The sequence below is a fragment of the Tachypleus tridentatus genome, chromosome 4, assembly GCF_004210375.1.
Source record: "Tachypleus tridentatus isolate NWPU-2018 chromosome 4, ASM421037v1, whole genome shotgun sequence".
In the NCBI taxonomy this organism is placed as follows: domain Eukaryota; kingdom Metazoa; phylum Arthropoda; class Merostomata; order Xiphosura; family Limulidae; genus Tachypleus; species Tachypleus tridentatus.
In genome coordinates this window covers 95,393,593-95,409,306 of record NC_134828.1, presented here as the reverse complement: position 1 = coordinate 95,409,306, position 15,714 = coordinate 95,393,593, and the positions used below count along the sequence as shown (strand labels likewise).

At 34.4% G+C, this 15,714-nt stretch overlaps 1 long non-coding RNA gene across 1 annotated transcript in view; it reads left to right on the top strand.

The window, feature by feature from the left end:
* The first annotated feature begins 1,257 nt into the window (after nucleotides 1–1,257).
* LOC143248386 (uncharacterized) overlaps nucleotides 1,258–15,714 on the top strand; it is a 46,665-nt gene continuing 32,208 nt past the window's right edge. Inside the window, exon 1 of the long non-coding RNA XR_013026957.1 lies at nucleotides 1,258–1,689. This is a non-coding gene — a long non-coding RNA (uncharacterized LOC143248386). The remainder of the gene's footprint in view (nucleotides 1,690–15,714) is intronic.

Sequence of the window (15,714 nt, the reverse complement as noted above, 5' to 3'; positions counted from 1 at the left end):
ATCCAAGTGCCGTAAGTTGGCTCATATTCCTATATTGTCTAATGTAATTAAGTCATTAACTACAGGGGAAATCTCCGTCTTAGAAATTCTAAATCTAAGATGTGAACACAACTTTGATATGAGGATATGAATATTTGCATGCCTTTTTTTAAAAACATCAGTTTTCCGTGCCATCACATGTTTTACGTAATGCCAATGAGCATCAAAAGGTAGTTCTGACGCACATCCTTACCGCAACCTCATGACATCCGCAGTTGTCATGTGACTTGTGTGTTCAAAATCGTTTTAATATAACGTACTCAATCTTGCAGACAGCCAGTACTTGAGATACTTGTTTAGTGCCTTGTCACTTCTTACTTTGCAAAGTTAACGCACCTCTGTATGTTAAAGATTGATATATTTTTCTTTTGTAAATCATTGGAATAAGTGGAGCTTTATATAACATATAATCAGCCCATTTAAAAAAAGTATATATTGTCTTTTTGTGAATAATGTAAATAAATGTGGAGTGTTGTGCGTGCTAGTCGTTTGAAGTTCGACTTACTACACTTAACAACACTTAAAATCAAAGTTTAAAGTTGCGCGTGAAGTACACAAGTCACTAACTCGAAGTTTACAATTAGAATAAAGAAGTGACTCGGAGACTCAGATTCAAAACACAAACAACATTCTAATTCAATATATTGAAACACTGTGCCACATCGAGATTAACAAAGGTATCTTGAAACATTTCACTGTTAAAACTATCAAATTATTCAATTTCATCTGGTAACTGTTTCATTTAAATTTTCTATAACATCCAGTAAATTACTTGTTTGTTTGTTTTTATTTATTTCTGAATTTCGCGCACAGCTAGCTACACAAGGGCTATCTGCGCTAGCAGTCTCTAATTTAACATTGTAGGACTAGAGGAAAGGTAGCTAGTCATCACCACCCACTGCCAACTCTTGGGCTACTCTTTTACCAACGAATAGTGGAAGTGACCGTAACATTATCACACCCTCGCAGATGAAAGGGCGAGAATGGTTGGTGTGACGGGGATTCGAACCGGCGACCCTCTGATTACGAGTCGAGTTCCTTAACCACCTGGCCATGCCGGGCCTTAAATTACTTAATACTATCAGTAAGCTATCGATTAACATATTGATTGGAACCTGCTCAGACATAACATTCATTATTTCTTTAATATTAAACGCTGTACGTTAAATTTATAACTACATTATTCTTTTCTGAGAGAGCTAGCAGTAGTTATTTACACGGAGGTTAAGCGGGAAATGTTAAACAACTTCAACGGTGTTATAGGCTTGGACACAGTTGGATCAGGCAACATAAGTTTTATTCAACCAGCAGCAGGCTGTTTGGCTCTTTCACAGGAGCCAAAAGACTGACTTTTAGCCACCAAACGTGGATTTTTATACATATTTCTATAGTATTCCTACGATTCTCAAATTAGTGCATCATCCAACACGGAAGTAGATGTTTCACTCAATTGGATGAATTTTGTTGATTCATCATGATTCTCGGAACTAAAACCAAAATGAATTCAACAATTAGTTGTGATCGAAGACGGTACGTTGGCAACTTATTTGCATCTATTTCTTCTCGTCCTATTCGGATCAAAGTTCCGTCCAGACTCTCCGATTTTCTTGCTAATTCGTTTTACAGAAGTTGTGTCCTGTCTCTAATGAGGTAAATATGAACTTTCTCATAACTTTCTATCTGCTACTGTGGCGTTAGTCTATAGATAATGTAAACAGTTGATTCAAAATAACGCCCCAAATGTATCTAAGTTTGAACATAACATTTACATTTTCTTTCTTGGTTAAGCGCCATTGTGCAACTCCTCCTATGCATTCATTAGATGTGCCCAGCCTTCCATCATGTTGCATCTATGTATATCACACAAGGAATTTTATTAACTAAACATTCACTAAGTAAATAAAAAACTTATAATTTACCAACTAGTTATTCCCCACACATTTGTCCTTCTAATCGTTGTTACTTTAAGTTGTTAAACTGTTAACAAATCTGCTTGAAACGTTAACACGTATGTTAGAAATTAGGAATCATTAAATTGAAGGGATGAAGCGCATTAAAGATTTATTAAGCTTATTGAACGAATACCTTCAGATTAAGTCTGACGTGGAAGAAGGAAAGCTTCTACAGTGGTAACCTACTAGCACCCTTTCAGTGATCTATGTGTTAATCGAAACGCTGACAATTACATTTTTATACTGTTTGTATTTACGCATACGAAAATATAAATAATAAAAAAACAACGAAGGATGAATAAATTTTACACACATATTGTATGGACATTGGATATAATTTTACACACATATTGTATGGACATTGGATATAATTTTACACACATATTGTATGGACATTGGATATAATTTTACACACATATTGTATGGACATTGGATATAATTGCTATTGATTTAAATAAAAAGATAGTCAGTAAGTCATTAAAACATTCCTCTTGCAAAAATACTCGTCAAATCTACAATGTCATCTTTTCCCATACAACGACACTAAGTCACAAGATAAAATAGTTTAAAATCTTAAATATGTATGTGACCTTCTTTCATCTAAAATCAAGTAAATAAGTAATCCATAAGGGTGTATGAAAAAGATCAAAAATAATATTTTATTTCACATGATACGCTATTACATAAAACATTTGACATATTTTGAAACAAACAAAAGCAAGATGTTGGAAACGTTGTTTCACGTATAAGATTACTAGTGTTAGAATTTTAACATTAAAATTTATAAAGTCAGTTGAATAAGTTAGTAGTGTATAGAGAAATGGATTTTCAGAACCTGTGCAAAATAACTTAGAGTTTGCTCACTCTTACAGTAAAGATATGAGATGTTACTTAGTGATTAACTGTAGTCACTAGTGGGTACGAATGCTTATAAATTCAGACACGCAGGTATTAATCAATTCTAGATGTATAAAATTTCCAACACATATTCAACATCCACCCCATAATTACCGAACGTGAATTGCTGTTATGATATACTGGATAGTTCTCTCCGTGGATTTCCGCTATGAGAATTTTTAAGTAAGCCAGAAATCCATATATTGAAAGTCAAACATGCCTAATTATTTTGCATAGTTTTATTTCGCATTGCTTTAATAATTGTACTTGTGCTTTATAAAAAAAAAGCAATCGTTTTGAAAACATCCGTAGGTTTGTAAGTATAAGAAAATAAGTAATCTAGAAGCATTACCTATACTATATTGTAATATATATATAGTAAAAGATGTTTAGATAAACGAGAGTATATACGTTTTTCCAAGTATCAACTTCGAATCCTGGAACTCATAGTTTCAAATATATTTGGTGAATATATAAATATATTCAAATATATTAAAGCTCTCCAAAGTGATCACCGTGGGAATCGAACCGCGAATTTTATCGTTATAGAAACACTTTGATTTCCATTAGTAGATGTGAAAAACCTACCTTGTAGACGTGTATAAAGTTTTAGAATGTTTGTATATTTTGTTCTTCACTCAAAGTTATTAAGAATATCAGCCGTTGTCGCTAATTTTGAAATGCGATCAGAGGGAAGGCAACTAGAGGACATAAGTACTGTCTGTTTTTGCAGTGCTATTTATCAACGGATAACGACACTGACTATTACATTAGAATATCCGCACAGCTGAAAGGGCGAGCATATCGGCTCTGGATTTCATCCTTATAATCTGCAGTTTGCAAATTGAGAACCAAAACGAATAAGTCATTTCAGGCGCTACTTAATGAAACTTTAATTTTTTTTTTATCTCATGGCTTGGTTGTTCATAATTTAGAGATCAGAAAAATGTACACGCACGGAAAATCCTGTAGAAATATCTTGTTTACAGATTCAGGTGTTCCTAGAATGTTTGGAATAATTCCAAAGTCAGTATGAATATCACTTTATAATTTTTTTTTAGATACTTAGTCAGAATTTATTTCAGAATAATGACATTAACAATGCAATAATACATTTAGTGAACAACTAGTTTTCTAGTGAAAACAGATTGTTAATTTTCCATTTAAAATTTTTAGAAAATGAAAAAACATTATAATAGGCATCCCATACTCAGATCAAATATTTATTCTCACCATCTAGTTGTGTCGTACGGTCCCATTTGCTGCAGCTTCATTTCATATAAATGACTGAGAAAGAAAGGAGTTGACCATGATTGGATAAAAAATCTAAGTACCTATCGCTATGCCTTGTAACGATGTCACCAGGTTAACAGTGAAAGAATCTGTCATGTCTGATCATGGGTATAATCGAAAATTGAATGCAGTTAAGAGATAGCATGTGTTTCTTTATAGTTGTTATTTGGTCACGAGATCCGAAACAATTAGGACATTTATTATGTCATGTCCACAGTCTCTTTGGTTGTGACTTAACTGCTTGTTCTTTTCGATAAATCCTGCACATTTCTAAAGTATAGCCGGTAGCTGGGAAAATCTGTTTTTTATATCATGCAGCCAGTGCATGCGCGCTATTCGAGTGGACTTATTCAGGTCATGTCCACAAATGTAAAAAATAGATTTGTACAAGCAAACATTTTACTTTTATAGTTCGTTATTAACGTATAATTTGGTTCTCAAAATCAGTTCCATATTTGCCCAATACATATACAGCAGTAATTTTATTTTTATATAAATATCATTTTAATATGAAACTAACACTATCTCGCTAACGATTTGTACAGTAGTAGGTGGCCATAAGCTACATAACGTATTTGTTAGTTTTAATAGGAGATGTACTTCGATCTATGTTTATGGTTTATGATAAAGTTTTTCAATGTGCTTAATGAAACATTTTTATTCAGGTTATTCATAAAATAGTCTATTCATCAATTAAGAAGTCTGTCTGACAACATGTGGATGTTCGTGTTGTTGCGTAGAGTAGGCAAGTTTGTAGTTCAGACAACTATGTATGCTTTAGTGATTACCGAATTTTGCATTTTCGCTGGTTTGTTTATTTGTCTTTTAACTACATTTGTTCATTAAGAGACAACACAAGTTTTGTTGCTTGTAGAATTTTGTGTAAATCTACTCAATTGTTTGTTCTCTGTTCACTAAGGGTATCGAAACCCGGTTTCTAGCGTTGTAAGTCTGCAAACATACAACTGTGCCAATGGGTGGCCTGGACCAGTTTGGTTTGGTTTGTTTTGAATTTTGCGCAAAGCTACACAAGGGTTACCTGCGCTAGCCGTCTCTTAATTAGCAGCGTAAGACTAGAGGGAAGGTAGCTAGTCATCACCACCTACCGGCAACTCTTGGGCTACTCTTTTAACAACGAATAGAAGGATTGACCGTCACATTATAACGCCCTCACAGCTGAAAGAGCGAATCATGTTTGGTGTCAAGAGGATTCGAGCCCGCGACCTTCGGAGTGTCTTAACCACCTGGTCATGCCGGGCCGCCTGGATCAGTGAGGAAGGAAACAGTGATGTATTTTTTCTCATGACATCTTCAACATAATAAATCTTTCATTCTAGAAATTAATCAGTCTATGATAGTTATCATTATATATCTTGGGCGAATAAATCTATATTTGACATTATATGGTTACTTCTTGGTTTTTTGTGTTCAGATGGTTTATAAATTCTTAAACCTGGTCTTAGCTTCCAGACTACACATTTTGTCAATTAGAGACACCTGTGGTGACGCATTAACTTGAAGTTTTTTTATGGTTATGTTTGTAGATATTGTTTAGATATGACACATTTTTTATTGGATACTATAGCCATGTTAAGAATCACTTATCAAAACATCTGAATGAACATTTCTCTTACTTCTACAGTGAATTACCAGAGAAATCAGGAGCTTCCAATATTAAAAAAAAAAATATATTCTTTATTTCTCTCTTTAATTTTAATATTGCTCAAATTTACTCACACGTTATCATAAAGTTACAATACGCTATCAAAACTGCAAACTATCAGAGTAATTTTGTCTTTCTTAGAAAACAGGCTATAGTATCTTAAGTTTTCAAATAATGGTCAGTAAGTACTTTAAATGCTTAGTCCTAGTTAGTTAAGTGACATCGACAACTAGTATGTCTCTTCAGTAGCTTCGTTATAAAGTTGGTGATAAGTTGTATTGGAAGGAACTAATTAAAACTTATCACAAACTTTATAGCTACTGAACAGACATACTAGCTGTTTCTTTTACTTCTTTCACCTATATTGTTTGAATTGTTTTCTCTTATTTTCCTTTCTTCAGTTTTTACAAAGAAGATATGCTCGGTAAAAACTGAAGAAAGCAAAAGAAGTGAAATAATTTTACACTATTCACATGTCCAATAATTGCCACTTTCTGCTTGAACATCATGGCTTCAATTAATTAATAGGCCTTATTTGGTTTAGAACTTACTGGTTGGTTCTCTTTGCTGACCATGAAATTTTTATCAGTTTTCCTCAGCAGTACATTTCAGTTGAGTTGATCTTTCATCTTACTCTTTTGTTCATATCTATAAAGGGCCCGGCATGGTCAAGCGTGTTAAAGAATTAGACTCGTACTTCGAGGGTCGCGGGTTTGAATCCCGGTCGCGCAAAACATGCTTGACCTTTCAGCCCTGGGGGCGTTATAATGTTATGGTCAATCCCACTATTCGTTGGTAAATGAGCAGCCCAAAAGTTGGCGGTGGGTGGTGAAGACTAGCTGCCTTCCCTCTAGTCTTACACTGCTAAATTAGGGATCTACTAGCGCAGATAGTTCTCGTGTAGCTTTGTGCGAAATTCAAATCAAACAAACAAATCATATCTATAAATTTAATATTCTTCTTAATATTATTTTAGTTTTCCTTAAAGCATCATTATTCTTTTTATCTGATTTTTACCTACTTCGAATTTGTTGAGTGTTCGAGATTACATGATCGTTGCTTGCTCGATGCTCCATAACGAACCAACTCTCACATTTTTTTTTTTAGTTTTCTTAGGTATTCTTCACTTTTAGTTAACAAGGTAGTATCATCTGCACATCTTATATCGTTGACCTTTTGACCTGTTATTATGTTTATAGCCTTGACCTCTTCCAGTTGAGCCATTCTCATTATATATTCACTTTGCAAGTTAAATTCCTTTATTATTAATTTGTAATTTTCATTTTCTTTTTTCAGATAATTAGTGAGAAAGGACTTAGTGATGTGTTTTATCTGTATCAGCTTCTGTATTATAAATCTCTTTCATCCCAGGGCAAAACAATAACAGTAAAACACTAAAAATAATTAAAATCAATAACCCTAAAAACCATATTCTATTATCTATTCAATCCCATATGTAATCAAACCATTAAATCAGATTTACTGCTCTAATGGCAAAATATTACGGAATTCAAAAATACATCATGCATACAAGTTTTATATATGTTTTTTTATATACTTTATCACTTCTATAGTGAATAGTTGCAATAACTTAAAGAGAAACAAGAATTTATGTTCGATAAAGCAATTCTTATTACTTGTAACATTCCTTACTAGACTAACATTTATATAATATCAGTAACCGGAAAAGAAATGAAAATCAACTTGTAAATACATCAGATTGGAGAACTACCTAAACATCTTCCATGTTTATGAAGCTCATCGTCTTCTGTATCTTCCAAACTCATCACTGAAATTGTGTTACTTTCTTCTTCAAAATTCGCTGCAGAAACTGAAAAACCTAAGCAATTACGAATCCAATTGTAGATTTGGCACACTTTCCACTTGGCACAAAGTTCGTCAGGCTCTACGAAGTAATCATCTACTAATGTTGGATGGAGAAAGTCTCCAGTAAACTGGACATCTGAATACCATAATATTGATACAGGATAAGCTCTTGGTTTAGTTAACAAGGGCGTCCTTTGGCGCATAATTTAGTGTTGTTATCTTTGAGTCTGCAGCAAACGTCTACAAAAACGTGGAAATCAAACTTTCTCTCATCCTAATCAATGCTGTGCAGATAGGAAGTGCACCAGTGTAACCATCTGTCTTGTTCATTCAATTAACTTCTGAAGAAAGGTTTTTCGAAGCTGTATTTATCAGTCCATCCCATATAACAGCTTCACAAGGCTGACTCCATAGTCATGTATATGTCTGACACCTTGAAACACTCAGTTTCCGCGATAACTGATCTCTCTTTCTGAAGCCTGAACGTAGTAACACACACGCACACAGTTAACTCAGTTATATAATATTAATGGTAACAGTACCGTGCAATAAACCTTTTGGGTCACGTTCCTTCACTATCATTTCCTACACGTTCAACTTCGAACTATTTCGGCCCGGCATGGCCAAACGTGTTAAGGCGTGCGACTTGTAATCTGAGGGTCGCGGGTTCGAATCCCCGTCGCAGCAAACATGCTCGCCCTTTCGGCCGTGGAGGCGTTATAATGTCACGGCCAATCCCACTATTCATTGGTAAAAGAGCAGCCCAAGAGGTTGCGGTGGTGGTGATGGCTAGCTGCCTTCCCTCTGGTCTTACACTGCTAAATTACGGACGGCTAGCGCAGATAGCCCTCGAGTAACTTTGCGCGAAAATCAAAACGAACTAAACTAAACTCTATTTGTCAACTTTCTGCATATCCTATTCCGATTCTACTTAAAGCATGTATATTTGAGTGTTTTTTACCCGGTCTATGTATCATCTCAAAATCGTAATCCTAAAATAGTAAGGATCATTTTGTTAACCAAGCATCAGGTCTTTTAAAGCCATTAACCATGTAAGGATTGCATGTTATATGATGATAATAAACCTCTTACTATAAGAATAACATCTAATAAGGATAACATGTAAAACTGTTAATTCCATTTACTACTGCTAAACGTTTTTCTTCTGTCACATAATATTTCATCTTATTCTTTCCTAACTTCTGCTGTTGTAGGTTACGAGGTGTTGTTTGGCATTTTCGTCCTACTGTAATAATATAGTACTTATGACGAAAGCTGAAACTTCTGTACATGAACTAAGCATTGTACTAAATTCTGGATAGCTGAGAATTGGTGTTATACCGCAAATGCGTCAACTATATTTTTGGTAACATCCATCTGACCTAGATCTGTACGACTAAGTTGGAAATTTCGCTTTCAGGAGGCATTTCACAAAATCTTGGTGACTAATATGTATACCTTGGTGGCATAAGTTATTTGACCTTGGCCTGGTTAACTAATAGGAAAACCTTTCTTGCATTTAATCATTTGACGCACATTTGGGTTACTAATAGATTAAAAACTGCTGGCAGTGACCTTTTGACCTAGATCACAGTGAATAACGGGTAAACCTTGCTGCAAAATTTAATATAGATCTGAGTGACTAATAGGAACAAATTGTTAACATTATTCAATTGACCTAAATGTGGGAGCCAGACATAGCCAGGTAGTTAGTATTTTTACTAATATGTATGATTATTGAAAGTACCTACAGTGAAACTGTGTGATATTTTTAAAATGTTACTATTCTAATAATGCTTAGACAGGATCTTAACTAATTAATAAAGTGGATAATAGTTGTAAGCTACACTCTGCACTACTGACAGAACGAAACTTATTAGTAGGAGCATGTAACATATTCCACTGGTTGAAAGCATGAGTGGTAGTAAGGCTTTGTTTGTTTGTTTGTTTTGAATTTCGCACAAAGCTACTCGAGGGCTATCTGTGCTAGCCGTCCCTAATTTAGCAGTGTAAGACTAGAGGGAAGGCAGCTAGTCATCACCACCTACCGCCAACTCTTGGGCTACTCTTTTACCAACGAATAGTAGGATTGACCGTTACATTATAACGCCCTCACGGCTGAAAGGGCGAGCATGTTTGGCGCGACGGGGATGCGAACCCGAGACCCTCAGATTACGAGTTAGACGCCTTAACACGCTTGGCTATGCCGGGCCAAGTAGTAAGGCTTCCATACTATTGGTTCATTAGGAACTGTTATTGCACCCAGTAAGTAAATCATGCAACGCACTTTGCATCTTTTCTCTCTGCTCCAAAAATTCTTTCTCTTTGAATCAGTATAACGTCGCTCTTAATTTGAGAGGAGAATATTGTTAAATCTATTCGCAGACGTAGTAGTGAACTCATAGCAACATGGAATCAAACCAATAGGCAGCATGACGAAAAAAAGTATTCTAGTAATTTTGGAATGATCATTACGTCCTTAAATTGACCAAGAACTATACTTTAAGTGCGGAATATGCAGAAATGAAAAATAAAATTTAACACGCAAAAAATATGCTACTGAGTTATGAAACAGAATCTCGATCCTATGACCAAGATTTCTAAATATGTAAACTATAAATCAAAATTAGCAAGAATTTCACACTTACGTAGCTGGCTAAGTCATTCATAAAAAATTATATCTGAAACAAGAAAACAAACACGCGTAAAATAAATATTATATTAAATTAGAAATACGTGCAACGTATTTTGCTGTCAGTTTTTTATTGTTCTTTGAATGAAATATGTAGACAAAGATAGTACCTAATAAGAACATGTAATGTTTTAATGGAAGAAAATATAAAGGAAATATTATCAAATAGTTTATGTGAGTCGGATGAAGGATTCTTAAAAAAAGTAATGAAATAAATTATCTATTTAGTTGGTAAACTAAACGAGAGATGGCACTGTACTCCAAAACATGATGAAATGCGTTTAGAAGTATTAGTAAATACTTATTTTTGATATTGCTAACTCTATTTGACGTGTACAAGGACTGAAGAAAATAAAGTTTCATAATGTACTAGATTACTAAAAAGTTCTTAATGATTACAAATATAAATAGTATTTCTGTTAAAGAACTAAGACATGAATTGTTTTGTTCTCATTTGGGAAAATGTGTTCATTTTTCTTCTCAAGTACGTGAATGTAACGGTTACACAAACCTTCATGGAAATGTAACAGCTTCGAAAACCTTACGTTAAAGTAGTAGTTTTAGCAACTGTCGTTCTTAGTTCAGGTCCCTGAAGACTAAACTAACCATTGCAAGTTAATATTAACTTGGCATCAGAGCAAGCTACCTCCTTAAATTAAAAATAAAATTCCGCCTGGGATCAGTTACGTCTAAGGCTAATTAATTTTTTTTTATCAATTAAGTATCCATTAACGACATTTTCGGCGGTAATCCCAATAATATCTGATGAGGTTCTGTGAGCTTAAGAGATTTAAGCCAGTTGTAAGTACATATACTAAGCTAACAATACAAAACAATCTTTGTAACAAAACGTGTTTCTAATTAAGCCCAAAGCTACACAGAGGGCTATCTGTGCTCTACTCACAATGGGTATCGAAACCCAGCTTCTGGTTTGTAAGTCCGAAAACATACCGTTGTGCCACTAGAAACGACAAAAATACAATTGAAAAACAATAAAACTATAGCATATTAAACGGTCGGACCTTTACTGTTAACTAAAATAGCTACAAGGATAGAACAGAGTATATTTTATCTACTGAAAAGTTAAACGCTGGCAACAATCGTCCAAAATTATATTGTTTATTAGGAAATAAAACAAACGTAAACAGATACTTCCTATCTAATAAATTGTTTCAGAATGAAAAACGAAAAACTGCATTTTCAATTAAAGAAATTAACAGGCATAACAGCAGGAAAATGCTTCGCGACCTTCATTGGCCAAGGCAATAACTTTAAAGGTATGTGAAATGGGTATTTCATGAAGGGAACAAACATTAAAGAAGTTCAAGATATGTTAAAGATGAAAATCATTTATACGCTGCGGATATGAAGGATGTTGTAGGTTAACATTCCAAAACGTGTATAAGACGCAGAAGCAGCTCTATTATACAAATACGAATTTTGCAGTTCTGGAGGAAATAGATTAATGCTATGTGAACAACCAACGCGAATATTATTATGGTATATTAACATGAGTGTAAACGGGTATAATATATATATTTATACGTGTGTGTGTATAACGCATGTGACTGTTATATATATCATAATAATAGCCTGCAAACTGCTAATTGTTCTCTTTTATCCGTCTTATTTCTTCGTAGCATATGCTTTAAATTTAAACTAGTTTAATTTTGTGAAGTAATAGATAAAAAACTGTACAGAAATTCACCATTTTCATATTCATGACATTACGGAAAAGGAAAACTGCACAACTTTAAACTTGCTTTATTCCAATTCATATATTGTCATCAAAAACTTTTATTGAACAGTTATCATCGAAAATTCTTGTTGTAATCAGAAAGTTGTTGTCGTCGGAAACTCTTCCGTCGGATACTTTTCATCGTTGTTATAAGAAACTACGTTTACTCGTTGTCACAACAAAATACTTTCAGTCATCATAAGAAACTTCTTTTATTCATTGTTCTCAGTAGGAACTACTTTTATTCGTTGTCACAACAAATTACTTTCATTCATCATAAGAAACTTCTTTTATTCATTGTTCTCAGTAGGAACTACTTTTATTCGTTGTCACAACAAAATACTTTCAGTCATCATAAGAAACTTCTTTTATTCATTGTTCTCAGTAGGAACTACTTTTATTCGTTGTCACAACAAAATACTTTCAGTCATCATAAGAAACTTCTTTTATTCATTGTTCTCAGTAGGAACTACTTTTACTCGTTGTCACAACAAATTACTTTCAAACTCATAAGAAACTTCTTTTACTCATTGTTGTCACTTGAAACTACTTTTTACTCGTTGTCACTAGGAACCACTTTATTCGTTATTATAATAAATAACCTTTACACTTTGTCACTAGAAACTGCTTTTACACATTGTTACTAGAAACTGATTTTATTTAATGTCGTCAAAAACTCTGTCACTCGCTAACAACTCAAAAAACATATAAAAGAAAGAAACAGTATTTCCAGTTATCATCCTTCTATTACTCTTATTTCGAAATGTATTGTTGGGATTATGCAAAAAATTACTTATATAATGTATTTAAAAGATAACAAATGTAACAAGCATAATGTTAATCTTCTCTGTATTGAGGGAAAAAATCCATAATAATTAATTTAATAAAAGGCCAAGCGAAAAACCTAACTGGATGCTCTTTTATTTTGCTTGATGATGACTATGTTTTACCGCGATGAAAACAACCAATGATAATACTTAAAGTGATATGTGTTTGTGTGTGTGTGTGTTTCGTTTTAATTTCGAACAAAGCTACACAGGACTGTTTTCGCTAGCCGTCCTTAATTTACCAGTGTAAGACTGGAGGGAAGGCAGCTAGTCATCATCACCTTCCTCCAACTTTTGAGGACTCTTCTACCAACGAATAGTGGGATTGACCGTCACAATATAACGCCCCGACAGTCGAAAGGGCGAGCATGTTTGATGTGGCGGGAATTCGAACCCACGACCCTCAAAATTACGAGTCGAGTACCTTAACAACCTGGCCATGCCGGACCGATATGTGTTTGCCTTAAACATAGACTCTCAAACAAAGGTTTCTAGTTTTATAAGTAAACTGTCCTTCAACCAAAGAAATAGAATGAGCTCATTTTGAAATACAACAACTGTAGTGATCAGTGTTAGGGTCTCGCTGAATTATCTTTTCTGAAATAACGCACCCGGCAAAAATAGGTATTGAGAAAAGATTTATGTTTCCTTTAGTAACTGACATGACCTGGTGGTTAGAGAGCTCGACTTACAATCTGCTGTTCACTGGTTTGAATCATGTCTTTGAACGTGCTTAACTCTTTTAGCCGTGGAAGTATTATAATTCCATTATTCGATTAGAGTAGTTTAAAAGTTGGCGGTAAGTAATGTTGACTAGTTGCTTTATATTTAACCTATAACTTATACATTACCGATGGTTATGAGCAAAAAAGAAAATATTTTTATCTCCAGTACAAACGTTTATCAGTTTAGTGGATTACACTATGAAATTTCTATGTTTATTTCAAACTTTCTCACAAAGCTACCCAAGGATTTTCTGATCATACCAGCTGAGTGTTTTAATTGATAGTCTGGAAAGACCACTCATCTCCATCTCTTGTCTCAGTGAATAATGTGATTTGATTATCACCACCATCCTTCTAGAGTACAACATGATTTTACATTAACAGAACGCGAATCGCGAACCATTGGATTCACAGTCGAGGTACTTTAACCTCTCAACCACGCCTGACCATCGCTATGAAGTACTCTATTCATTTTTTCCACCCAGTGTTACATGATTTAAAACAGCCAGTTTGAAAGTGTCCATTAATTCACAGAGTTAGATAGTCTTCCTACTGGCCAAGTCAGAATGTGGTCTAGTATATAGCGGGCTCACTGAAGATTCGAGGTTCCGCAGTTCGTTTCGCACCCAGTTGTCGTAAAGAAGGAACTGCGTTTCAGTGCATTATAAGAACGACGTAAAATCCTACTATTCAGTTAAATAATTCAAAGATTTGGCAAAGAGTACTGTTGACTATCTATCTTACCTCTAATTAAGTAGTATTCAACTTAAAATCAGTAAGGTTGGTTTATTTAATTCTGAAGTTGGCACAAAGCTACACGAGGACATTTGCGCTAGTCTTTCCTGATTTTGCAGTGTAAGACTAGAGGGAAGGCAGCTAGTCATCACCACCTACCGCCAACTCTTTGGCTACTCTTTTACCAATGAATAATGAGATTGACTGTCACATTATAACGCCTCCACTGCTGAAAGGGCGAGCATGTTTGGTGGGATGGAGATTCGATTTCGCGACCCTTAGATTGCGAATTGAGCGCCCTCACCACCTGACCATGCCAGACCACCAAAGCAGTAGGAGCAAGACTGCAAGTTATTAATCCATTATGGGTTGGATTGCTAGTTAATAATCTAAAATTCTGGAATATATAATTCTGTTTTAATGCCGAAATGTATAATATATATATATCCACTGTGCGTTTAGAGTTACGTTATATACTCGTATATAGTATATATATATATATATATATATATATGATTGTATAACTATAAATTATCATACAAACAAAGCTGCGCTTCTGTAAAATACGAATTTTTTTTTTATTTTTACGTTACGCACTTATACTTCAAGTGAAGAATCGTTTCTATGATTAGGGGATCAAATGAAACCTGGCCGTTTCCCTTCAGTTAGATAGTTCTACCTAATCTAGACATGTGTTCAAATCTAGTTCAATCTCACTTGACACAAAATCTACAAACAAGAATAACACATTTCAAAGAAATAATCAACCATATACACTGTTGAAAATCACAAATTAATCTTCATATTTATAAAACATTCATCAGACCCATAATGGATTACATATATATGATTACATATTTATAAAACATTCATCAGACCCATAATGGATTACAGATCTAGCTAATAAACATTACATCAAAGCTACAGATTGCAACTCTTTCGTTTCACTTCCATAGCCGCTATCCCACACATTTGGAGAAAATACATATCCTTGTATAAATTCATATACGACAACGACCACTCACAGAGCAAAGCTGAACGTGTGCAAGTTATGTTTTATCATCTACATTTCTTTCATTAATTTTTAGGTCATACAGCGATAAATTAACTCAACACTGCTCTTTATCTGCGCACTGATCTTAACGATCCCGAAAGTGGATTTTCTCGAGATACTCCCGTCCCTCTTCCTCCCAAATACACATACTGGATAAACACTTGGATCTATAGATCCTGCCAGGCTCTGTCAAAGTCCATTTGTTAGAGAATTCTGTCGTCGACTTCTCTTCTACTCAGATCTTATTGTTACTATACCTGCCTGAACTTTCT